Source organism: Drosophila suzukii, chromosome 3 (genome assembly GCF_043229965.1).
Source record: "Drosophila suzukii chromosome 3, CBGP_Dsuzu_IsoJpt1.0, whole genome shotgun sequence".
Classification (NCBI taxonomy): domain Eukaryota; kingdom Metazoa; phylum Arthropoda; class Insecta; order Diptera; family Drosophilidae; genus Drosophila; species Drosophila suzukii.
In genome coordinates, this window is record NC_092082.1 from 12163513 (window position 1) to 12189942 (window position 26430).

The 26430-nt window shown below is 38.4% G+C and overlaps 1 protein-coding gene across 2 annotated transcripts in view; it reads left to right on the forward strand.

Annotated features, from left to right (window-relative positions):
- The first annotated feature begins 1892 nt into the window (after positions 1-1892).
- Positions 1893-26430, forward strand: part of Con (leucine rich repeat protein connectin) — a 151478-nt gene continuing 126940 nt past the window's right edge. Inside the window, exons 1-2 of one of the 2 annotated variants that reach the window (XM_070995977.1) lie at positions 1893-2621; positions 17743-17774. The gene's annotated coding sequence lies outside the window, so the exon portion shown is untranslated. The remainder of the gene's footprint in view (positions 2622-17742; positions 17775-26430) is intronic. The other variant, XM_070995979.1, reaches the window with a different exon arrangement.

A 26430-nucleotide genomic window follows, 5' to 3' on the forward strand; every position in this document is an offset into this window, starting at 1 on the left:
GGCACATGGAGCATATGGAAGCAGTTGAGGCGGAGCGGCGGATCCCCAGACCCTCGGGTCAATTGCCGGATCGGGGCACCCGGGCACCCGGGCACTGGGGAGCTGGGGAGTTGGACAGGAGTCATGGAGCAGCCACGGAGCTACTGCCCTGCCTACAATCGATTCCACAGCGAGGCGTCATCCAAGTGGCCGAATGTTGTGGTTGTTTGTGCGGCGTCTGGTTTGCATTTCCCTGCATTAGGAGCTTCTGTGCCACCAATTATGGCATATATCATTAATGATACTCTCAAAAATAAAAAGCCTTACCCTGGTTTATGTTTATAAAATATTAGAACTTTATAATTTGAACTAAAAAGAAAAATGTACATACTTTAATAAAAAGTATATTTTTGATTTCTTATTTTGTTTGTTATTTAACAACAATTATTTTCGGAAAACAAGAAGGGGGACGCACAACAACGCGGTTTTCTAATGCACTTCAATTATTTTCGTCGCTCAATTGGAACTCATTTCGTTTTTGCAAGCACCGCGTATAAATCATAAATATTTCATATTTTTCTGAACTGAAATGAAGAGCATTTTCCATTCAGCTTATACGTTTCATCCCATATTTATTTTTAGATTTCTTTGCAATTTCACTTGCGAAGCGTCAAAGTCTTTCCCGCGACCCATGGGGACAGGGAACGTGATCTGGTTTTGTTTCGTTGCCGCATCTGCGAATTGAACTGGGACTGGCAAATGCACTGAAAACAACTTGGGAAACGTACTTAGGTTTATTATTTTCAACCTTTTGGTACATTAAAAAATCAACATTTTTGGTTTATCACCAAGAATGACGCCTAACTGACTGTATTTTTTAAAAAAGTCATGAGAGCCTATTAAATATTTTGTATGCAATTCAAAAACATTTTATGAAATAATACACAGAGATCCTACAGGTTGCCATATAAATTTAAGATATCCTAAGCACTTTAGTAATAAATTAAATCGCTTTAAATTACGTTGTACGTTTTAAAAATAATTTTAAAATTAATTGTTAATTGAACAACTTTCGCTTTATTTATTTTATCACTTGTATAATATCTTTGAGCTTCAATAAAGATTTCTAGGCTCAAGTACTCTAGTTCATTATGTTAAATTTGTAATTGTATATATATATATTTACAAAAATTCCTTATTTAGCAAAAAATCAATTTAAAATGTAGCTACTCTAAGGAAATATATTTTTTTCTGTGCATCAATGGAGCCTGGCTTGGGGTTGGGCGCCATTTGGGGTCTGTGTGGCCGTTGTTCCTAATTGCTGGCTCCTCCGAAAGCGGACATATCAAAGGGTATGCAGTTCTGGATTCTGCGCGGGGTAAAGGGGTTTTATCTGCTTTGGTCGCCAGCGGAGCGTGGCTCTTATTAATGATTAATTAAAAAAACTGCTGAAAGGGGTTCGCGATTCTCAGTTTCGGTGGGGTGGGGAGATTATGCTTATGACATATGTGGCATTTAATTGGGCAAACAAAACGAGCGGCCGGTATTTACTGATGGGAGTTCAAAAGAGAGAGAATGGGAACTCCCCATTCCGGTGCCGAGGAAAACTGAAGCGCTTCCAATGCCACACATTTGGCTTTTCCCTTCCAGTGTGGCAAACTAGTTGCGCTTTCCCCCGTGGACGAAACGAGTGGCATTCGAAACAGGCACTCTCTTAAGGCACTCTCTTTCGTGGTGTGGCAGGTCGCGAATGGCGGGTCTCTGGGATATTCCGGTCTTATATGGAGGGGCTATTCCGTAGCCGATGTTGCCAGCCGACGACGAGGATGATGGGCAACGAAGCCAGCCGCCGCCAATGCGAAGTTTTTGGCTTGGCCAACTTGCAGAATCAGTCGTCAGTTTGTCCTAAGCGGATTTGGTCGACACGTGTATATGTGTGTGGTTTGGGGATTCAGGATTCAGGATTCAGGATACAGCTGCAGCTACGATTTCGAATACGATTCTGATTCCGATTTTTGCAAGGAGAGAAAGAAAAGCTACCTGCAACACAGTAAAGTCGTGCAGATTGGCGCGTGAATTTAACGCTTGGCCTAGGTCACGTATCGCACGTGTTTCTGACAGCAGGACCTCCTGCTCCCCCGCAGGACCTTCCCACTTTTTTCGCCGAGTGTGTGTGTGCCTTTGATTAAGTGTTCGCCTTGCATGTGTGCGGTTGACATTCGATTTACTTTCGCCAAGTTACCGGAATCAAAAAAATAAAAGAAGAAATCTGTAAGGGACGAACACTTCCCGCAGAATTTTGCGCCAGATCTAAAAACCAAAACCAAAAAAAAAAGACTCTTCCTGTGTGCATATGTGCGGTCGATATTTGCATAAATTAAAAAAAATAGCATAGTCTCCAGCGTCCTCCACGGTGGCCTAATGAGTTTTTAATACTCTGCCGGGCCCTCTGATTGTCTGTGTGCGATAGCAGGAAAAAAGACGTAGAACTAACAAAAACCCATTGCCACAGGATTTTCGGTTAATTTATTGAGCCAGCAACGAGTTTAGAACGTGTCCGAAGCAGACTGGCAAAAAAATTAGCCGCCAAAGAAAACTAATTTGCACTTTGAAGTCAACTGAAACGTGGAAAGTTTGTTTGGGTAAGTGACACTGATCGAGTTCGAGTTGTTCAAAGTGTAAAGTTCACCTGCAAACGGGGTTAAATTAGTTCAAAGTTTGCGCGAATTTTAAATTAGATGGCTAATAAATTTGGTGATTGTTAAACAGGGGACCTTAAGAAAAATGGAAGACTTTAAAATTAAATTGTTGCAAAAGAATACATAGAAATATGACAATGACAAAGTATTTTTTAAAATTCTATAGATTAATATCTGAATTTTATAATCCTAGCAAAATATAGAAAACATAGTAAGCAAAAATCTCATATGGAAGTATATAGAATTTCCAATTTGCAGGTGGAACAACTCGCTTTCGCTTGGCAAACCCTTATTTAATGACAAAATCGATTGGCTGTCCCTTTTCGTCAAAACAAACAAATTGCGTTCGATATAAATTTCCCTCTCGCCCATTACACTTTCGCCAATACAATTTGCTGTGGCATCCATATACCCAAGGCAATTTGCGCACTGCATTGTCAAATATTTACGAAATTTCAAACGGAAGCTGGAAACATTGCAAATTGAGCAAACAAATGTCCTTTTTACGAATACCATTTGCACAAAAATTGCATATTGTACAACAATGTTGAACATGTCAAATGATTTCGGGGATTCGGTATTCGGAAATTCCAGACTTAATCTTGGACTTATCGTTAATGATTAGTGACAGAGCAATGACGGATTCCTGGGCATTCCACTCTTGAATTATTAATGGAAATTATTAGTTTGAGCCTCTCTGCGTGGAGTATCTTTGGGATATGTTTCTTGGCAATATGCAAATCAGGCAATTTCGCAGCGGCTGCAACTTATCAAGGCTGCACTGCAGGCAGAAACATTAATTTAAATTTAAATTTGATCTCTCACATATCGAACGGCAATTATGGGGAAAGAGAGAGAGAAATGATTCGAATGATTATTTTTTGCACTCGGAAATTAATTTCGTTTGATGATTGTATTGCGGCAGGGGATTTGGGGTTGGGGATTTGGCTTTGTTTGCTTTGGCCTATCAAATAACCCAAAATCCCATGTAACTCGAAACAATTCCAATTAATTCAGCATGTTTACAAACAAGTATTTATCTAAGCAAACGCATATACATTTCCCTGCATAAGTACAACCGAACGTTTAGTTTAGCTATGCGTTTGGCAAAAATGCTGGGGAGGTAAAAATTGCAATGACAAATATTAATTAAAACAGCCTGACCATCTCGGGTGAATGTAATTAGTTTGTAATGCGAACATCAAACAAATTTCTTTTATTGGATTACTGGCGATGGAGGCAAGGTTAAATGCGTTTGGGAACTGATTCCATTTCGGGGAAATGCGATTAAGTAAATGTGTCAAATGCATTTTGTGCTGCACTCTATACAGTAAGGCATTTAAGTTAATTTTAATGTTTTTTGCTTAATGCGTTTTTTATGCACTCACACGCGGCGTATACTTGACGTATACAACGCGGCGTATACTTGATGTGTCGGCCTCAAAACTTCCATTTCACATGCAATTCGCTCACCACATGCGGCAAACAATTAAAAATAATTATTCCCAATTTACGAGGACAACAATTTTCAATTTGAGTTTTACTTTTAAACCCCTTTTTCCTTATTTTTTCTCATCCTATTTTCTGTGAATGGTTGGGGAGTGGTTCTTTTTTAGTTGGATCAACGTCAATTACGACGTCTTTGGTCGCTTTTCAATTCGGTTCGGAACCGATAGCGGATGCAGCTGCCAAAGGAAGCGAAGCCCTGGCCATCCGCTCCAATTGTTGCCACGCGCTTCCCATGCTAAGCAATTAAAAAATAAAAAAACGTGCATTGATTGCAGCTGCCACCGCACATGGCGCATAGTTGCATAGTTCTATAGCCGCACGTGTGGCTCGCTTTTTTATCGACCTCTTATTTTTCCCATTTTCCCCCATGGACACAAAGGACATAATACCTGACTGTCGGCGGTGAAAGGGAAAATTGATATGAATTGAGTTGATGCGCTTTGTGGCAAGCAGCTCTCCGTGAGTTTGATTTCCTAGAAAACTCTGCCACCGCTCGTGGCAATAATAATTTCCCATTGTCTAGGTTCGTCGGGGACTTAAGTCTTATAGGGCGGGACTTCTGCGGCAAATTAGATGCAAAACTTTAGTAATTTATTCGCCAGCAAGGAAGTTAAAAAGAAACCCAAATACGCAAAGTTGGGGAGATAAATCTATGCAATATGAGAATTTGAGAATAATAAGCACTTTATAAAATTTATTGTCTAAAAATAAGAAGTTAAAAAACTAACTGATGTTAAAATCTCAATTATAATTAGTTTTTTAATCAATAAAATAATTAAATCTCATTAAATATAGCATTTTCTATCAATTTTTTAATAAATTTTCAATGTTTCCAATTATTACTCGAGATCAATTTATTTTTTTGTGGTGATTTTTTATTTTACTCAACTAAAAACCACCTAGCCATCTTGATGACCCAGCTAATGGCCTCTTTGGAGGTTACCTGTAGAGATTGCCAGATTCCATAGTACTTTGGTCTACTTTTAATTGAGTTTCGAATGTGCGTGTGCGAAGCGAACTGAAAAATGGAGAACGAAATGGCACAAAATTAATGCGGACAGTTGACTTTTCCGACATTTTCATTGCCACATCTGCCACTTTTCATGCCGAGTCACCTTTAAATTCATTGGCCTCACCTTCGGTTCCTTTTTAATACCCCTCCACCTCCCTCTACATGCTTATGCAAATCGCATTTTAATAAACTTGCCTTGCGTCAATTTTCATTTACATTTAGTCCACTGGGGCGTGGTGCCGCCTTTTTTTGCTCTCCCTTCTTTGAGTTGGAAGTCCCAAAACGATACAGAAAAAAATCCTAATTAAATTTGAATTTACTTTAAGCATTTGGGGCTTTGTTTGCTTTGTTTTTCAGTCTCGCATCCTGCGTGGGTACCATTTACGTTTATTATTTTCCGGTTTTTCTTTTCTGTTGATTGCTCATTAAAATTTGAAATTTCATTTTGCTATACATAAAAACGCAAAAAAGAAACGCCAAAATTCCGCCAAATTGAATTGAATTTAATATCAGTTTTCTAATGGTTCTTCTGCTCATGAATTCTGTCTTCTGACGTATGGGGAAAATTGGTCTGGGAAATGGGAAAATGCTATGGGGTATGCCATGCCATAATCCTTGGTGAAAATATGCAAAAATACGGGTCTGCTAGAAAATCAATGCTAAATGCGTTAAGTGATTTTTAAAGTACATTTAACAGGGGTAGGCACGTGACTGCCACGCCCCCAGCACCCACACACATTCACACACCCACACATACTCACATATCTGCAACATATTTCTGGTTTTTCGGAAAATATAAAACATTTTCGGTGTTTTTCGCTTGTTTTGCTTGGGGTCACAGGCAAAAATGGAGGACGGAAGTGGGCGCCAAGTCAAATATGTATGTGTGTGGGTATTGACAAATGGGTTGGGGGTTGGTGGGTGGTGAAAGGTGGGTGGCACACGGGGGAGTTCAACTGGCAGGGGGTCATGAGTTACTGTGGCGGCAAACACATGTTTGTAATATCCCTGTTGATTGTTGACTGCCTTCGGTTGTCGCTGCTTTTCAACTGCTAGATGCCGCCGATTGCCAACAAAACTGTTTGGGGGCTTTCACGTTGTCCAACACATATGACACAATTTGTTAGATACTTGTTTTTAATGGTACATTTCGATTTGAAGACTTTTTAATGTGTTATCCAGTGTGCTTAAAGTTTGCTAAAAACCTTTAGCTTTTGAAATGGAAGGGGCCAACGAAATCGCTAGGGGTTTGAAATCAACAAAAAATGTGCCTAAAAGTAGGCAACAAAATGTTTAGAATTCCGGAGTTCGTTCAACTTTTTTCACTGCATTTAGACACTCCCATAGGTGCAAACTAAAAATAGGTTTTGGGGTATTCGGAATATAATTTTTATTAAAATGTAGGTAAAAACATTTCTTTATTTAAGAGAACATTTATTTATAAGTGGTTTCTAAAACAAAAATGTTGTTTTACCTTTTATATTTAAACAATTGGTTAAACTAAAATGTTTTTCTAATAAAGTAAATTTGTCCATTGCATGGTTTCATTTTAATTTTCCAATTCTTCTATCTTCTCTTGATTTTCCTACACAATCACAGTTCAAACTGACCCTTTAAACTGCTCCTTTCTCGCATTGTTCCAACAAGTTACGCATACGCAGCGGTGGCCAAGTGGCTGACGATAGATTAAGTAGCTGACAAATGCTTTGATTACTTAATCAGGCTGCCAGGATAAGGCCAGATGAAGCGAAACGAGCGCTTAAACGAGCTTTAAATGTGCCCCTGAGTCAGCAGGCGCACAATCGCAATCCCATTTCCCATTTTCCATTTGCCAGCGCCACCCAACGAGTTCGTTGCAGTTGCACTTGCCACTGCAGGATGCAGGATTCAGAGTGCCGAGTGTAGAGTGCAGAGTGCCGAATGCAGGATGCCGGAGAAACCGGGGGCCGTGCAAGTGGCAAATTTAATTGAAATTGAAAGCACTTTTGTGTCCTTTTGCCCTGGCTGTGCTCTACTGTGCTGCCTTGACTCGCTGCTGATTCCCCACTGATTCTCCACTGACCCTGCCCCACCCGACCCGCTCGACTGCATCCAACTAATTTGTGCCACTAATGAATTTATTTGCCACTTGTATGCTGGAAAACGCGGGCGTGGCGAATAAAACAAAATAAATGAAAGTAATATAGGGAGTGAGCAGAGCGACACTTCGCTGGCAGCTTCAAGAAAGAAAAGCCAGTCGAAGCCGTCGACAAACGAAATCGTTTGAAAATTAATTTTCCATTTCACAAGGAAAAGGAGTGAGCGAAATGTCGCCTGCCTGTTTGCCAGTTTTCCCGCTTTTCTGCTGCCTGCTGCATGTGTCGGCAACCAGCTCGTGTCGAATTACAATTTATTGGCTGCTAAGTGGTTGCCAGCGGGGGCCTTGACACTTTTCATTATACCCTCACCTCACGAATATCAACTGGCAATTTTTCTGAGCTTCAACTGGTTTAATAAGTGATAAAAAATATAATAAAAGAAGATTTAATTATTGACTAATACCTCATTTTTGTATACTCTACGTACTTGTATTCCTTTTTGATTTATGAAAACAAATTATTCCTTTAATTATGATTGGCAACAAAAAAAAATTTGCTTTATTACTTCTTTTTTTGAGGTATAAAAATATTCTTGATAATAGCTGATAGATGCAAATTGGCCAATAAATTATTTGGCACTCCATTACGATAATTTATCATAAAACATTTCTTATCAATGTTTTAATTTAGAGAAATATTGATCAAAACACTTTTTCGGATTCATAAAAAAAGTTAATTCATTGTATTGGGCAAAACAATATGAGATAAGAGGTCTTAAATTAATGTGTTGATAGGGTTTAATAAATACTCAAAATTTTAATCACGGCTGTCGGCATAATATTTCTATAAAAATGAAAACATAAATGTACAAACACTTAAAGAATTTAAGTTACCAATTAATTTTCTTGGCACTCCAAAATTTTCCTTATTTCAATAGACTTTTTTGTTAGAGTATCAAGCAAACCTAGCAATTTCCTGCACAAAAAATAAACCGCTGTCAAATACTTACATGGGTAAAATAACAAATGGCAAATGTATAACTTACAACTGCAGTAACAAAAGTGCAGAGGCAAAACTAGAACGAATTGCATTTTGTTTCCTGCTCAAAGGCAAACATCAGCGGGCAAACAGTGGTAGAAGCTGCTTTAATTTTTAATTAAACATTTGCGAGAGCAGCTGAATTTGCTGCTCCCATAGCTCCCAAATGCATCAGCCTCGTACAGTCCGTGCCATTTATGAAATGCTCCCCAAGCATACATACATGGTGCACCATGATTATTGCATTTTTTTGTGTTGGCTTCTGGTTTTCAGTTTGGAGTTTCGCCTCTGGTTTGGGGCACGTGCATTCCATTTAATTGAATGGAGAAGCGGCTAAACATGAGCCGTAATTAGGCTTCATTTTTCTCCGTTTCCCGCTCACTGGGGGCCACCTGAATTCCCTGAAATTGCACCGAAAACAATGGGCCCAGGGGTCCAGGGGTCGAGGGGTCAAAGGGTTTGGGGTCTAGAGTGGCCGGCTTTGTTGCACTGCTGCAGTTGCATGTAGACAGAGGCACAATAACTTCTTGTTATTATGCTGCAAGAGTCAGCGCAGGCCAAGTCGGGCCGGGCAACTACCAATTCATATTTGACTGGCACTCGGCAGCAGTAGGCACAGGAAGTACACTCGAAGAAAGTTCGCGACTTGGCCCTAAATATGGTATAGTTGGAAAATAGGAAATGAGGAGAATTCGGCCCCCAAACCAAGAACATTTCTTAAATAGAGACCTATTCCAAATAAAAATGTTAAAGAAAGTTTATATCTGTAATCTCGATGTTATAATCCATATGAGATATTTACCATTAATTGTAACCATTCAAATATATTTTATTAAATAAGGATATTGTTACAATTTAGTTTGAATTTTAATTAAATTTTCTTTACTCGATTATTTTAATGTTTTTTCCAAGATCAAAAAATTTGTATTTTAAAAGAAGTTAGGGATAAGCAATAAATAATTTTTTAATATTTATAAAGGGATCTTGAAGGTTTGGATACTTGCTTTGTGTTTTATAAACTTGTGTTTTACTAAGTTAAAATCCATTTGTGGTGCACCCTTTACGCAAAGAATGATTTTCTAAAGTTAAAAAGCGATATTTTCCTCAGTGTACACATACACGCTGAGACGAAGGACCCACACAGGACTCGACCCGGCCTGCACTTGTTGTTTTTTTGCAATTTTCATGAGTGGCACTCGGGTAAAATATACTATTTATTTCGCTACTCTCGCTCCGAGAACGAGCGTCTATGGCTATGGCCCAAATGAACCACATTCCATTCTGATGTTGGCCCAACTTTTGCGTAGAGGAAGCAGGTGGAATGCATTGTTGTTGGTGTTGCACTTCTACACTTTTGTTGCCAGTTATGTAAAAAGCTCGTTGAGTGAAAAACGTCGAGTTAAGTATGTGTGTATGTCCCCCGTCTAGAACTGTGTGCGTTTTATTTTTCAAAAAAGACGATACGATGCAACAGTAGTTGGAACAGATTCACACACTGCGATAAGTAATAGACATTTGGAATAAACATAGATACATGTAAGAGGTTCCTAACTCAAAATGATTTGTATCTTGATATTATATCCCTCAGAAACTTATAAACTAACTCAAAATGATATGTATCTTGATATGATATCCCTCAGAAATAATTGTAATAAACATAATATCTAATGTCGGGTTCCTAACCTAATGATATGCAACTTGATATGATATCCTTCAGAAACTTTTATAATGTAAATATTAGTTATAAGATAGTCTTCTATAAATTTTATTTATGTTTTCATTGTTTCCTAACTACAGATCTTAGGTTACTTGTTTATTTCTCTGTGCACTTACCCAGATAAAGTAGTGCCATTCTGAGGAACCTCGCACATCCCTGAGCTCGCTACCTCAGTTCCTCGAGTGGCACTCATCGTGAGCAGCGGACAGGTGAAATACCAACCGAACACCCAGCCACCCAACCACCCACTCAACTTGTGCCGCATTACCTTGCCCAAAACTATGGCTATAGCGTCATATATACGAACATATATGCATATATATAGCAGTCTCAGTCTCAGATCCTGATTCAGTTTCTGTTTCTCTTTCCGTTTCTACATAGGTATATGTAGTATTTGCTTAGTTGGCGTATTCGTTTTTCGTTTTCGTGTCGTGCTTACTGCTTTGTGTGTTGTTTTTAGTTTTAATGAAATGTAAATGTTTAGTCATACACACAGCCGCACTCCGAGTGGCTCAGTCATTAATAGCATGTGTAAGGTGGCTTTTGTGCGACGGCAGCGGGCAAATACTAAAAAATACAAAAAGCGAGGTCCTTGCTTTTTTTCAACTTGTTTCCACTGGAAAACGGAAAGGAATTTGAGATTATTTGGGGGGTTTTAATATAAAATTAAGTTTTATACCAGAATTGGTAAACATTTATTTGATTTATTTCTAAAAAATAGCATTTAATTCATTTTTATAAGGTGCATTTGTTTTATACTAATTTATTTAATGAATATTTTCTTATTTAGATAATCTTATTTTATCCACATTGAAAATTAAGAAACATTATTTCGCTATTTAAATTAATATCATTGTTTTTTAAAATCAAATATAATTTCGATCCTTGTCGACTTAAAATAGTTAAAGTCCATACCTTACTTAAAGTATATTTTGCATCCATAGTTTTTAAGGTACTTATTTTTAATAGGGATATTGAAAAACATTTTTTACCAGGATGGTTTTGCATTTTGCACGCAACTGCTGAGCAGTGGAAACATCTGAAAAATGCGAAATGACAGATGGCCCCGCCGACGGCCTACACTCGCGGATTGTTTGACGAGATGTCCTAATGAGGCGACGCTCTCGAGGACTCTACGGATGAGGATGATGATGCTGATGGGGATGGGAATGTGGGATGTGGATGTGGCTGAGGATGAGGACCCTGTTTGGTTCCTGCTAATTGGACTGTGAGCGAATGCATCCTGGCTAATGCATTCTGACCACTGGCATATCAGTAAATGGGTTTCCTATTCATTTCTGGTTTTCTTTTTCGGCAATGCGAGAACTTAGTACATTTATGGGAATTGTGTGCTGGCGCTGCAATTCCAATTTCAATAAGCCAAAGTGCGTTTTGTGGTCTGTGCACTGGATATTTATTAAAAACATCCCCGAACGGCAGCCGTTCGAATGGAATTCATTTCGTGAGGCGAAAAGAAGCGTTTTTAGCTCGAAACCGAGGGGCAAACAAACATTGGGCAATTTGTACATATTTGGGAGGCACTAGGAGTGTTGACTTTAACACACACTTGTCAACGTTGACCAAAATGGGAATGGTATAGGGGCATAGGGGTTTGGTATAGGGGCAGATGAGGTGGTGGTGTGTTGACCCGGGGGTTTGGGGCGACAAAATAGCATTTCCTTTTGACTTTTTGGCCGCTTGACTTCTCGTAAGCGCCGCTTGTTCGCATTTTCCGCCGGATTTTGTTTACATGCCGCGCCGCAGAGCACGAAAACAAATTGAAAATTCACCACCACACCCCGAATCCGACGAACAATAACAACGGCAACAATGGCCAAAACTGCACAAATTGGTGACAGCTCTGGTTGTTGAACGTTAGCTGCATTTGTTTGCCTTTGTGCGGCATTGTTGTCAAATTTATTAAGTTACTCATACGCCCCCGCTGCTTGGCCACCACAGCAGTAGTAGCAGCATGTGACAACTGTCCCCGAATATCCACCACCCACTCCCAAATGGCCCATGGTTTGGGGCCCATCCGATAAGGCAGCCTCCCCAAGGCCATGGCATCATATCAATGTTTGACATTCCGACGCCATCGCAACAGGAAAATTCCTTTGGGCTGTAAAGAGCTTATGAAAAGAACGTATCGAACACAAATACTGAAAAATAAACATCTAGGATTTTAAATACGCTTTATTCCCAGCCAGATTGTACATACATTTATATCCTTACTTAAGAAAAACAGCTTATGGGTGGTTTGAGTATAATTTTAAGGTTTAGGTCTCATATTTTATTCGACTTTCTAAAAGGTTTCTAAAGTTTTACATAATTTAACAGTGGGTATATTCATTTTTATAAAAGATATCCTTGTTTTAGAAAGATTATAAAAAACATTGGAATATATATAAAGCCTTTTTTAAAACGTCTGGTTTTCTGATTAAAATATATGTTAAGTCAATCAAGTAATACCGAAAATTGGATGTTAAAAGAATTATTTCAAATGTAGACAGACGACTACCTTGGGTATATAGTTATAAGATTTGGCTTTAGTACTTACAACTTATTACTAGTTAGGGTGACATTTTGTAATACATTTTCTTAGTTGTGGCATGTTATAGATCTGGTTTTTTAGTTACTCCCAAGTGGCTTGACTCTACTGTTCCCAAGACTTATGTAAGATTGTGTACCCCGACGAGCATTTGCCACTTGTCATTGAGTGGACCGGCATGCAGGAAGGCATTTCCCGGCGCTTTTCCTCCTTCCGCCCGCTTTTCCTTTGCCCAGCCAGCAGCATCTCATTTCCCGTTCGGTTCGCTTTCGGGTCACTTCTTCTCCGCCGTCAATAGGCATTTGGCTATTGAAACTTTTCCAGCCAGAAACCCGCACGCACACAGGCCACAGATAATATGCACATGTGTTGCCATGTTTCCATGGCCATGGAGCTCATATCCCACTTCTTGGGAACAGAGAACTTGGAACTGGGAACCGACTCCCGTCACTCTGGGCCATAAATATCCGCCTAAATATGCTGGTCAGGCCGGCTGAGATGGCTGCCTTAGGCCAAAATCTGTCTTAATATGTGCGATGTGTTGTCTGCGCTGTCTGTTCCTTTATATATATATGGTATTTCTATGTCGAGTGGGAGTGTGATTGTGTGTTTGCGGGATTTATGTTTGGGGCCAAGTTGTAAGCGCCAATGTTTTTTATGTCGAACTTAAAGACATCCTAAGTACTTTCTGTGCACTTCGCGCTCTAGCTGATTTTTTGTCTTATGGCAGAGAGAAAAATGGTAACGATTTATATATTAATTCGATATTAATTCAGACTTAAGATTGTTAATAAATAAATATGCGTACATTACAAACTAAATAAAATACAAAAATGATTTTATTGAAATGTAACTATAAGTAATCATATGTAGGTATGTATTATTTTAAACATTTTTGAAAAAACATTTATGGTTTCCGATAAGAAATATAAATATTAAAAGTTTTTGGGATTGATTTAAAAGTAAATAAATGAAAAAATGATTCTCCTCCTCATGATATACTTAAATTAAGTATCAAGCACTATGAATTTAGACCTTAGGTTATGGGCATTGTGATGAATTGTTTAGGGGCTTGGTTTTACCGTATAAAAACTCATGTTAGAAATGAATTCTTTGGAAAATTCTCACTAACTTCTTAAGTTCCTTGCCAAATTAAATTTACTTAAAAATTGGAGATTCATAAAATAAATTTTAGCTAAGAATATTTAGATTGATTTTGTAACCCAAAACTCCTTTTGACTTTTTCCGGTGTACCAAATCACCCCCGCCCCGTCTTGGCCCCAAACAGCAGCTGCTCCTTGTTGTTGCCAATCCTGCCCTGTTGTTGGCATTATTTCTGGTGGCACTTGAAGTCTGCTTATGGGATGGCTCCAGGGCGTTCAACTTGCTCCCGTCTTGGCCTCCTCGATGTCATCCTTGTTTGTTGTTCTTGGCAACTGTTTTGCTTGTGTTTTATGGTCAGTTCTAATGTGCTCCTTCGCCTGCTGCTACTGCTGCTGAAGTACTTAGTGTTAATAAACTTTTATAAATATTCTCTTTGACACTTTTAGCACGAAATAAAACTGACAAATAAATCTGATTAATCATTGCACTTTGCGCTTTGTAATGGCACTTTATCGTATTTTATTTTACCTACTTGTGAGTCCGACACGTGCTCATTTCCAAGATAATTTTCGGCTGAGCTGGGAACTTTTAGTGTGCCAATCCATCACGTTTAGGGGTTCCAGGAAGGGTCCCACAGCAAAAATTCGGAATATTTTTTGATTGCCATCAAATTCAATTGGTCTTGCCCGCCGGTTTGCTAGTTTATTGTATTCGAAGGCGTGGTTATTGGCTTAAGTTGAGCGGCTTTATTACACGGTTGTCCATAGATATATATCGGGAGCATTTCAATGGCTGTTTGCCAAACAAAATTGTTTGATAACAAAACCGTTGCAAGGGGTTTTGAGAGGGGGGCCATGAACCCCTTCCAACGTCCAACGTACTCATCAAATGCAATGAAAAAATCCGAGAGCAGACGGGAACCCAATTGGAGCTGCATCCTTCTCCCCAGCGAACAATTCTAGGCAAATACAATTTTGAACGCATCACAACACGCAAACACAATCACAAATGGGTGAGGGTTACTGTGGAGGTGGTGTTGGTTTTTTGGGTAGTTCAGATCGGAAAGCGGGTCCGGTGGCCAACGGAAAATGGAGTGTCGGAGCAGCACTTGGCGATTGTCCGTCAGCCTGTCCCTTTGCCATTCCCCAACTACATAGTACATACTGGCCATTGATATGCGCCGCGGTTTTTTTACAAGAGGTATTCTGTGGAGATTGGGGGTATATTGGACTCTTATCAAGAAAGGTGATTGTATAAAATGGCACACAAAAATGCAACTAAGTAAGGAAATAACTAGTTAGTGATTAGTTGATATAAATATTTCAGCAGCTTAGGAAAAAATAAACTAAACAGAAAAGTATTCAGAACCTAATTAAAAATGATTTATTTTTGAATATTTTACTAAGTAGCTGTATAATATTTAACTTCAATAAAGTAATTTATGTGCAAGTTTAAGAGTGATCTTTTATTTTTGTTGAATATAAAATATTATATTATTTGAATAAATGGACTAGAAAACACGATTAGTTAATTCTTAGCTCTTAAATTGTGCTTTAAAGTACTAAAAATAGACGAAAACTCAGCACAGCTATGTGGAAATATACTCCTAGAATTGGTAAGCAAAAATTTTATGAAAAATATAATATTTGTTTTAGGAATAAATGTTATATTTTCAATTTTATAAACTAGGTTAACCAAGAACAAAGCCTTTTCAGGGCCATAAACACTGTTTCTAATAGAAGACAAATAAAATTGGGTATTTCATAGCGGGTTCAGTCCTAATATCCTCTTCAGCTGTCTCTTTCTCCTTCGCCTCTCCCTCTCTCTTTGTCTGTTTCTCGTCCTGCAACTCCGTTTCTGTTCGCAGCCACGCGAAGAGGTCACACTTAATTTCCGCTCCCAGCCGTAGCATACTTTTTTGGCGCTGTGGCTCCTGCTGCCGCTGCCGCTGCCGCTGCTGTCATTGTTGATGCAGCCCTGTGCTTGGTCCTGTCAGTTGCGCTGAACTTTCAACATCCGCTTTTCATTTACACACACAGACACACACACGCGCACGCACGCACACACGCACGCTCTTTGGCCTGTGTCCCGCTCTTCATCTTGTTGTTGGTGGCAACATCTGTTGATTATTTTGGCGCTGCCTTCGTTTTTTTGCACTCCACAATGCAGCGCCGTGTGAGTGTGTGTGTGGCTTGTTTATCGCTCACACACACACACACACACAGGCACATGACACAAGGTGGCTCAAAGTTTTTTGTGTTTTCATTGCTTCTTTTTGTGTTCTTTGGTGCTTCCCCTTTTTTGCATTTTTCCTCACACACACACAGACACATGTCAGCGGCAAAATTGATTATGAAATGATTTATTGGCCTCAAAAACTGCTTCAATATTGATTAAAGTTACTGTTTCTCCCTCTCGATTTTCCTCGCTTTTCCTCTCTTTTCGTGTCCTTCATTTTTTTACCCGTTTGTGGCCATTTCCGAGGCGCGGAGGACCATGCGGCGTATGCGTAACGTTTGTCATGGCATTTTATTACAGCCCTTTTTTTTGCGGCCCTGCGTTTAAATGCATTTTTGCAAGCTACCAAATATCCGCAACTCAAAAATAAAACATTTCGTTACATATACTGCATGTATTTTTCAACAAAGCTCATATTGGCGGGTTAGAGAAATGCATATTTGTTGGTCGACAAGAAAATGCGGTGAAAAAAATTCTATAAAATATATCTTTTGTGTCGCAGCATTCACGAATTTGCACAGATGAATTGAGTGTGTATTGCTTTTAATAAAGGGATTATTTATCCGGGCTTAAATCGGTTAATTAACGCAAGCATTGTTATGAATAAAAATTGAACCATTAGTGGCTTAAATGTTTTTTAAAATTCGAGCCTTCCCGGATTGATTGGATATTTAGTTACTTTTGTACCTTTACATAATGGGATTCCCTTGATTGTAAAGGTTTTATTTATTGTAAAAAAATATTTTATATATTTTGAATATTCACTGTTTGTTTTGCAATTAGTCTACATTCTTGTTCGATTATAAAAGCTTGGTTAAATCAGCTTTGTGTGACCTAATTTTTTGTGAACAACAAACTGGTTTTTATACGTGTAGAGCATTAAAATATTTTATGTAAGATATTAACTATATATTTATAAATTGACCTATTTAAAGATACATTTTCCTGAGACTTTGATTTGTGGCAAACAATGGTGAGTTATAATCTTCTTTGAAATATAAGGAAAGGTTCAAATCTTCACTAGAGTATGCTGTACTTCGGTCACTTTTTGAAAACCCCCTGATTTTTTTAAAGATTTGCTTTGTAACACTGAATTTTTTATATATGATATTTCATAGACATGGTTGTTGCTGTCGTTGGTCCTGTTTTTGTGTTTTTGCCGTTCGTCCTGTCAGCAGTTGTCAACACAAAAAGGTGCGCAGCTCACGCCAATCCAAACAGGTGTGAGCCCCGGTGATTGGATGCTTTGTGGGGAGTCGTCTGGAATGGGGCTAGTGGATCTGTCAGTTGGGTTTTGTTTCAACACATTTGGACCGTTAAATCATTCATGTTGATTTAATTATTTTACGTTGTTGATTCAATAATTTTTTATTTGATTTATTTATTTATTTACACGTTGGCACGTTTGAGGCGAAAATTTTGTTGTTACTACGGCTGCTGTTATTTCGTGAGTCGCTTTAAATGACATCATCAATCAATCACGTCACTTATGACAGCCATCGCAGTACTATATAGTATATACATAAAGTTTCAAATTTGTAATGAGAGAAAAAAAAACCAATCTGCATTGCAAATTGCAGTGAAATTAAAATTACATTTCGCCGCGTTCTGATTAGAGCGATGAATTATTGTTGACTTCTGGTCAAATGAGTAATGGTTTAATAATTATGTGCAACAAAATAAAATACGGCTTATGAAAATTAACTTTGAGTGGTAGGACTGAAATAAATATATGTAAACAAGAATTTTTTGTTCTATTACTTGATTAAAGTTTCAACTGGGGTAAAACTAAAATATTTCCATTTCTCCATTTTTTGCAGCTCGCTCTCTCTGGAAACTCTGTGTTTTTCGGGTAAGCATTAAAATATAAAATTCAATATGCGCTTTTTCAAAAGTTTTCCGGCCAAGTGGTGGCGGAAAATGGGCCACGGATAATGCCAAAAACGGCGTCGGCTGATTAAGAGTGCAGGGCGTGAAATGCAGCTCACGATAAATTTAAATGATTTCCATCGAGGCAGAAACCCAAATGGCACTTGCTCAGCTCGGCTTTCCATTGTTGTCCCAGTTGTTTTTGTTGGTTTTGATGCTGCTGCTGGCTGGCAGCGCCTTTTGGATTTATTATTATGATTTGAAAGTGCATAAACCACTTGAGGGCGATTCGGATTCGGAGCAGCGCATTTCGCTGCATAATTGGCACAATCAGCCAAAGGCAAGCGCGATAAAATCCGCGAGCCCCTCGAATCACCCACTCAAAAGACAGTGGCGTAAGCAGCCACAGCCCTTGGGGGATTGGACGAAATTATGGTTTAAATTACATCTTAAAGTTAAATATTGTTGTATATTAAACAAGCACGTTTGGTTTGGGCTTTCATAAATATTACCAAGTTAAAAACAATTGAAAATAACGATTTTTGAGTCACTTATGAATTTATTTCCGAATGAGGTATGAATAAATCCAAGTATTCGATCATTAAAAATATAAAAATCGCTTTAAACATAATAATTAAATAGCTTAAAAAAATAAGTAAATAAGCAATATGTAATAATATAATTATTTCATCCCCTGTTAAAAATTGTGAGTACTCCACTGACAGATCCTTTAAAAACTTGAAGTTGTCCGCTTGGTGCTGAGCTGAGCTCTTGTGGGGTCGTTCTATTTTTTTTTTGCTGCCTGTGTTGATTTTCCAACCTTTTAATTAAGTGACAGGACGAGGGCAAGGCGTCAGTTCAGCTCAAGTTCCAGCTGCATTATAATGACGTAGGGCCACGAAAGTGGGGGCGCCGCATCGAGACTTTAGTCCGCAAACAAATCGCTGGCAAGACAAACAAACAAACAAACAAACAAACAAGCAAACAAACGAACAAACAGACTGAGGACCCGGGCAGACAGTGATTGAAAGAAGTCTGCACACGTGCGCACAGGTGCCCATCGCTGGTGCTCATTAAAATGCAACTGTGTGCGGTAATGGCCAAAAAGGGAAACGTGCAATAAAAGCAGCCCCAGAAAAAACAGCAGTGGAAATGCTGGAAGACCGTAGAACATAGCATAGAAATACATTTCGCTTTATGCAAATGCATAAAAAATACCACAGACCAAGTGGAGGCAAATAAACGAGGCGGCAGTAGCGCCAAAAACAAAAAACCAAAAAAAAAAAATAGAAGAAAAACCCAGCCAAATGGAGCAATGCGGGAGTATATCAAAAATCCATGTCGGCATCTATCTGCTCCTGCTTTCAGTGGCGTCTGCCTGGAATGGAAATTGCAGGATCTGCTGCTGATTTTGCTCCTGCTGCGCGTGTTTTTTCAGTAAAAACGCGCCAAATAAATCTAAAAAGTTTTAAAACCAAAAACACAAGGAAAGATATTTGCGGAAAAAGTTGAAGAAATTGTGAATACCTCTTATTTTTCTAAAGAAAACTATGTAAACTTTTCATCTTCGTTTTAAAGAAAATATGTTTTGGCAAAATCAACAAAATCTAAATTTAGATTCAAGATGTTAATTGGTTTTTATTTTACGCCCCACTTTCTCCCCTGAGTAAGAAGAGCATTCCCTAATTATCTAATTAAAAGTTCATTACCTTTCCCCACAATTGTCCCCCAAAATATTAACTTTAAGGAGCATTCAACAACTTAATTTCGCCTGCAGGTGTGAATTGCAAAATACATAATCCAAATACACAACGATAATTATCAATGCCCTTTGATAGACTTAATATGAAGTGCTGAAAGGGGGTTTGCGTTAATCCGAATATCTCAAAGGGCCCCAGGCTGAAATGGGAATATTTTTCGTTGTTTTTCAAATTTTACGCTCGACTGAGGGAAGTCCAACGAATTGGAGTCTCAAAAGTGCCAAAGGCACAAATTAAACAAGTATTTCTGGAGCAAAGTTGGAGTGAGACTTTCCCCAAACGAAGTTAGTTGTTCAGACTTAAATTGGTTTGAAATTAGAAGCGTGTTCGTTTGCTTAAGTGCCCCTCGTCGTTTCCATTTGCTCGATGAAATGCTGGGCTAATCAGGCGAACAGCTGATGGCCTAGGGGAGTCGGGCCAAAACGCTTTGGGTCAGACAAACATCAATAAATTAGAAAATGAATAAATAAATAAGCTTCGAGCTGGGCCCCCAACGCACATACTGCAGTGTGGGGGCGATAAATAAATCACCACAATAAATCTTTGGCACGCAGTTGGAAGCGTTTTGCGGGTGACCCACCTCCACCTACAAACTCAACCTCCCATGGCCATGGCACATTTTTCCGCTTGTAACTATAAATATATTTATGCATGCATGGCATAAGTTTGTCCGGAGTGGATGAGCTGCTCCTCCGGATGCGCCTCCATTGAAATCCTCGCAAGCTGCAGAGTGGCAAACTTTAAGCAACTTTGGGGCAACCGCAGCACCGCACTCAATAGACGACAACTGCCAGTGGGACAATGTTGGGGCGGGAAAATCGCATTAATTTCACAAATTTGACTGGCAAAAGTTTGAGCCGGCATCAGGCACTTGAAGTTAAACGCCATTTAAAGACAAAAGGATACACTTCAGAGGCGGAACAGAAGGCTCAATAGTCCACATTTGATACGGGGTGATTTGCCTTTGTCGCCAGTGACGTTAAAAGTTTTAAATGGATCCTTTATACCAGGGTACAGGATTTGGTGTGAAGGGTTTTTGAAAGAAATAGGTTTTTTTGCAAGTTTCTTAAATACTTTCATCCGAGTCGGGGTGATCCTTTATTATATATGTAGACTCTTTTTTAGCGATTCCTTAAAAATACCCTAATATTAAATAAGTAAATTAAAAGGGCTAATAATAAATTATACTTTTCTTAAATTTCAATCCCCAAAGAAAGTTATGTAATCCTTCTTACTTAAATATATTTAATTACTTTAAGTTTCGGATATGAAATTTCTGTGTTTAGTGACTTGGAAGTTCTACAAAATGATGCTCTAATAATTTATTTAAAACCACAACCATTTTGAAAGCAGCCTCTTAAATAAGTTTGCAGCCTATTAAAAAAAATAAGCTGGAGTTGAAAATTCAAAAGCAAGGCTTTAGTTGAGCAAGAATCTTCTCAGTCGATTCATACTTATACTCTTATACCCATTTACCTTCGCCACACTTTGTACGGACTTTAAAAATAGAAAATGAAAAGAGCTCGCAATTTATGAAATAAATTCCAGTTGGACTTAAGAAATTTGCGGCTGCTATTTTTAAATCTCAAAGCCAAATTAGCCTTCTTGTTGCCTGTCAATAAACAGCCATGTTCAATTTATTTTGCTAACAATTTATTCATATTTCTAATGGATCTTTCGAGCCTTCTGGCCCGAAGCAAGAGCAAATAAATATACTGCACCGACTTGCTTTTAAATGTTCTTGTAGTTTTTTCTTCTTCTATTTATTTTCTCTTTTCTTATAAATTTACACTTTTTGGTACGGATTTTCCTTTCTGTTAAATCATGCTGCTTGAAGAGTTTTTCCTTGGCAACGACAAGGCTTTTTGTTGGCAGCAGTCAAGCCGCAGCCATTAGCTTAATTTGTTTAATTAATGAATTTGCTGAAACTTGTTCCCTGATTTTAGCCTTCCCTTTTCCATCTTTTTTCCCCACTCAGTGTGTGTGTGTGTGTGAGTATTTGCAAGGGCGTTTAAACGGGAATTCGTCTTCTCAAGTAGGCACACACATATACCCAAAATGAAGGAAATTAATCATACGCACTGTGTGCCCATAGGAGTGCGAGGAAGAGAGGGCCAACTCCCAGTCGACTGCACAGTAAATTTTGTATTTTCCACATTTACTCGTTGAATATGCACTCAATTGGAATTTATGTGATTTGTGTGCTCAAGGACCTGTTTGGGTTATCAACAACACGGCAGGCTGTGCTCCTCCTGCTCTGGAAATCCTTTTGCCTGGTCCATGACTTTGGACTTTTGGCTTATACGCTCATAGATACTATATATATTTAGATACTCGTATATGTATGTATGCATAAAGTCTGTTTTCGGTCTTTTAATTAGCAGAACTCTGAATGTCTGGGTGTGTGCGCAAAGTTTTGGGGCATTTTAATATTGTCATCATCATCATAATTGAAATAAAGCAACATAGCTCCTCCAGGCATAAAGAGCTCCCTGCTCTCCTTCTTCTAAGGGCGTGACCCAAACTCTTTTCGGTTTCTCGTTTATACATTTTGTGTTCTACTTTTTCACAACTTGTTGGGTGTTTCACCGCTCTTTTTTTTTTGTTTTTTGGTGAGTCGGGGTTTTTGGTTTTTCGTTTTTATTTTTACGCCACTTTGTGTGCTACTTTTTGGCCCAGAAAGTGTGTTGCCCTGCGTTTACCTTTATAAGCGGCTTTTGGCCAATTTACAGGGGTACGAGGACGGCGGTTACAACGTGCGTGGGAGTTTCCCACCCTTTTGGCGGCAATTTTCGGTCGGTTGTCGTCGGTTACGGTTGCCGGTTATCATTTATGGCTTACACATTTGCCTAGACTTTGTTTTGTTATTGCAATTAGTCAGCAGGCATAATGAAGTTGGCTAATTGTAGGGCCGCCGATATGGGCAACGGGCCCTAAAATCATTTACGGTTAGCCATAAAGCAATTAACCAAAGCGCCTTTTAAGCCGGAAAAACAAATGTGCATGTGGAACAATGTATGACCGAAACGTAATCCGGGTTTGGGTAGGGGTATTTAAGTTATAGAGATAATAGGGGACAGACCACTTTTTAAAGTTTCATGTATTGAAGTTTATTTATTTATCAAGTGTACACTTAAAATGATTTTCCTTTATTTTATCTCCCTAAAATTTTATCTAGACGTGCAGTTTTTTGGATAGAATGTTAACCCTCTTTAAATAGGAAAATTTTAATGTAGAATATTAGAGAATTCACCCACAAATTCATAGAGGTATCACGCTTCAAAATCGAGTTGCTACAACTCAAGTTATGGAATTAAGAAGTGCAGTTTTTTGGATCCCATTCTGAAAGCCATTAAAAATAATGGAAATTCGAACATGAAAATGACCTAAAATTTCGACCCTCTTTGAAAAGGAATATTTGAATGTAGATTGTTAGAAAATTCAACCACAAATTCATAGAGGTATCCCGCTTTAAAATTGAGTTGCTATAACTCAAGTTATGGAACCTAGAAGTGCCGTTTTTTTGGATCCCATTCTGAAAGTCATTAAAAATATGGAAATTCGAACATGAAAATGGGCTAAAATTTGGACTCTCTTTGAAAAGGAATATTTGAATGTAGATTGTTAGAAAATTCAACCACAAATTCATAGAGGTATCCCGCTTCAAAATCGAGTTGCTACAACTCAAGTTATGGAATTAAGAAGTGCAGTTTTTTGGATCTCATTCTGAAAGCCATTAAAAATAATGGAAATTCGAACTTGAAAATGGGCTAAAATTTGGACTGTCTTTGAAAAGGAATATTTGAATGTAGATTGTTAGAAAATTCAACCACAAATTCATAGAGGTATCCCGCTTTAAAATCGAGTTGCTATAACTCAAGTTATGGAACCTAGAAGTGCCGTTTTTTTGGATCCCATTCTGAAAGTCATTAAAAATATGGAAATTCGAACATGAAAATGGGCTAAAATTTGGACTCTCTTTGAAAAGGAATATTTGAATGTAGATTGTTAGAAAATTCAACCACAAATTCATAGAGGTATCCCGCTTCAAAATCGAGTTGCTACAACTCAAGTTATGGAATTAAGAAGTGCAGTTTTTTGGATCCCATTCTGAAAGCCATTAAAAATAATGTAAATTCGAACATGAAAATGGGCTAAAATTTCGACCCTCTTTGAAAAGGAATATTTGAATGTAGATTGTTAGAAAATTCAACCACAAATTCATAGAGGTATCCCTCTTTAAAATAGAGTTGCTATAACTCAAGTTATGGTATCTAGAAGTGAAGATTTTTGGTTCTCATTCTGAAAGCCATTAAAATAATGGAAATTCGACATGAAAATGGGCTAAAATTTCGACCCTCTTTGAAAAGGAATATTTGAATGAAGATTGTTAGAAAATTCAAACACAAATTCATACAGGTATCCCTCTTTAAAATCGAGTTGCTATAACTCAAGTTATGGGACCTAGAAGTGCAGTTTTTTGGATCCCATTCTGAAAGCCATTAAAAATAATGGAAATTCGAACATGAAAATGGCCCAAAACTTGGACTGTCTTTGAAAAGGAATATTTGAATGTAGATTGTTAGAAAATTCAACCACAAATTCATAGAGGTATCCCGCTTTAAAATCGAGTTGCTATAACTCAAGTTATGGAATCTAGAAGTGAAGATTGTTGGTTCTCATTCTGAAAGCCATTAAAAATAATGGAAATTCGAACATGAAAATGGGCTTAAATTTGGACTGTCTTTGAAAAGGAATATTTGAATGTAGACTGTTAGAAAATTCAACCACAAATTCATAGAGGCATCCCACTTCAAAATAGGGTTGAAATAACTGAAGTTACGGAATCTGGAAGTGCAGTATATGTTATTTTTTTCTGTGTAACGAAACCGGAAGCAAAGTAAGCCATTCCACTGGTTTATTCTAATGAAACATTTCAGTTTCACCAATGACAGACAATTTAAATGCCTGTAGATGTCATTATTTATGCGCTAATGTTTTTGGCCCAGCAAATGCGAAATTCGATTTGACCCGGCGGTGGGAGAAATAACAACAATAATGGCCGGGAATCACTATCAAACCGAGCGGACAAACGTGCGGACCACCAAAAAGTTTTTACGAGCGCTCAACCAAAACAAAACTTGGATTTGCATAATATACAAATATACCCACACAGTGGCAGCGAAACTCAGCGGTCCGAAATAGTATCCCTGTGTATCCTGTGTGTCCTGTGTGTCCTGTGTGAATTTAATGGCTGCAACGACAAGCGACAAAACTCAAACTGCGGTTATTTAGTACGCAAAGCTTTTGATGTACTTTATGCGCAAGCAATGAACTTTTAATGTGAGCATTGCCAAAAGCAACAAGGCCGCCAAAAATGGTAGGAGGAAGTGCCAGTGCCGTTAGTGATATATCAGAGCTAAGCACTCCCGCGAAGCCATTGTACGCCCACAAAACTGGCGAATCGGCAAAGGGAGCAGGAACCATACGAAATTTACTTGCGACGTTCCTTGCCCAAATTTCGCGCTTCCATATTTTTGGGTGCACCTAGATAAATCACTTAAAATTGTGAAATTGATAAAATGAGTTGTAAAAATGCTCAAGACGCAAAGTAATGTTGTAAGCCTGAAAAGCTGAAACAGTGTTGCAAAACTGAATATAAAATATGCCCGTATTGGAAGACAATAAAATTTGTTATTTGTATATTTTTCGAGACATTTTATTCCTTGTTTCACAAAAAATTTATTTAACCAGTGTTGTATAATTGAAGAACATCCTAAGAAGATAAGTAATTATGGTATCCAACACATTTTTGGGATAATTTCTCTCAGTGTCACAAGCGAAACAGGAATAAATAGCAGAAGCTGAAGGTAAGGAGACTCGGCAAGTTCCATTCAGCTCATGGCGACATAAATAACATGGAATACCAGGAACGAAACCAAACAACCAACAACCAAAAAGCTTCGCCCAGACATGACTGCTTCACACGACTTACGAGCTTTGTACGCGGTTTCCTTTTCTTCTGGTGGTTATGTTTTTATTCCCCTTTCTTTGCCAACTGAGTGATCGCTGAGCTTTGGTTTTGGGTGAAGTTAGCTTGTGTAAGCTGGAAAAAAAATGTTTTTTAAAGGTATTCTTTTAAATCATGTATAAAACAATACCAATAATTCTAAAACACTATGTGTAATCAATATGTGGTACTTAATCAGCATTTGGTATTTATAGAATTTTATTTCACGTGCATAAAATAATGAGAAACATAAACCTCATCCTGTCTAAAAAGAGAATATGGCTAAGAAATTGAGTTAATTGATTTTGTAAATAAAAATAAATTGCTGTTCTGATCGGCTGCTTCATAACTTTCGCCTGACTTCTTCTTGGCGCCTTTTTATCTCCCCCGGCAGCCACTTCCATTATCAAAGAGCTCCCTAACCGCAGCTAATAGCATCCATTTATCCTATACATATCCCAGCCCCGACTAAGTCTGAGCTAAAAAGTGGCTGCCATAATCGCAGGGGGTGGTACCACCCACTTTTCAGCCCCTCTCCTTTAACCCCCGATTTTCCCGCATTTTCCTCTCGAACGCCACATGTGCACAGACACCATTTGCATCTGTGTATGTGAAGGGGGGGCCGCCTAATTAATTGCCACCGCGTTGAAAATATTATTTTTAATTGTGTGTTTATGCACAGAGCCAAGCAGAAATAAGGAGAGGCGTTTAAAAACGGAAGCCATCCGGAGTCAGGTTGCTTGGTTGCTAGCCAAAAATCGCTCAGCTGCTTTGCCATTTTTCCACTTTTCAGCTTTTCCGCTTTTCCGCTGGCAACCAGCCTCCAGAAATACTACATATAAACACAAACAGACACAGGCACACTTAGC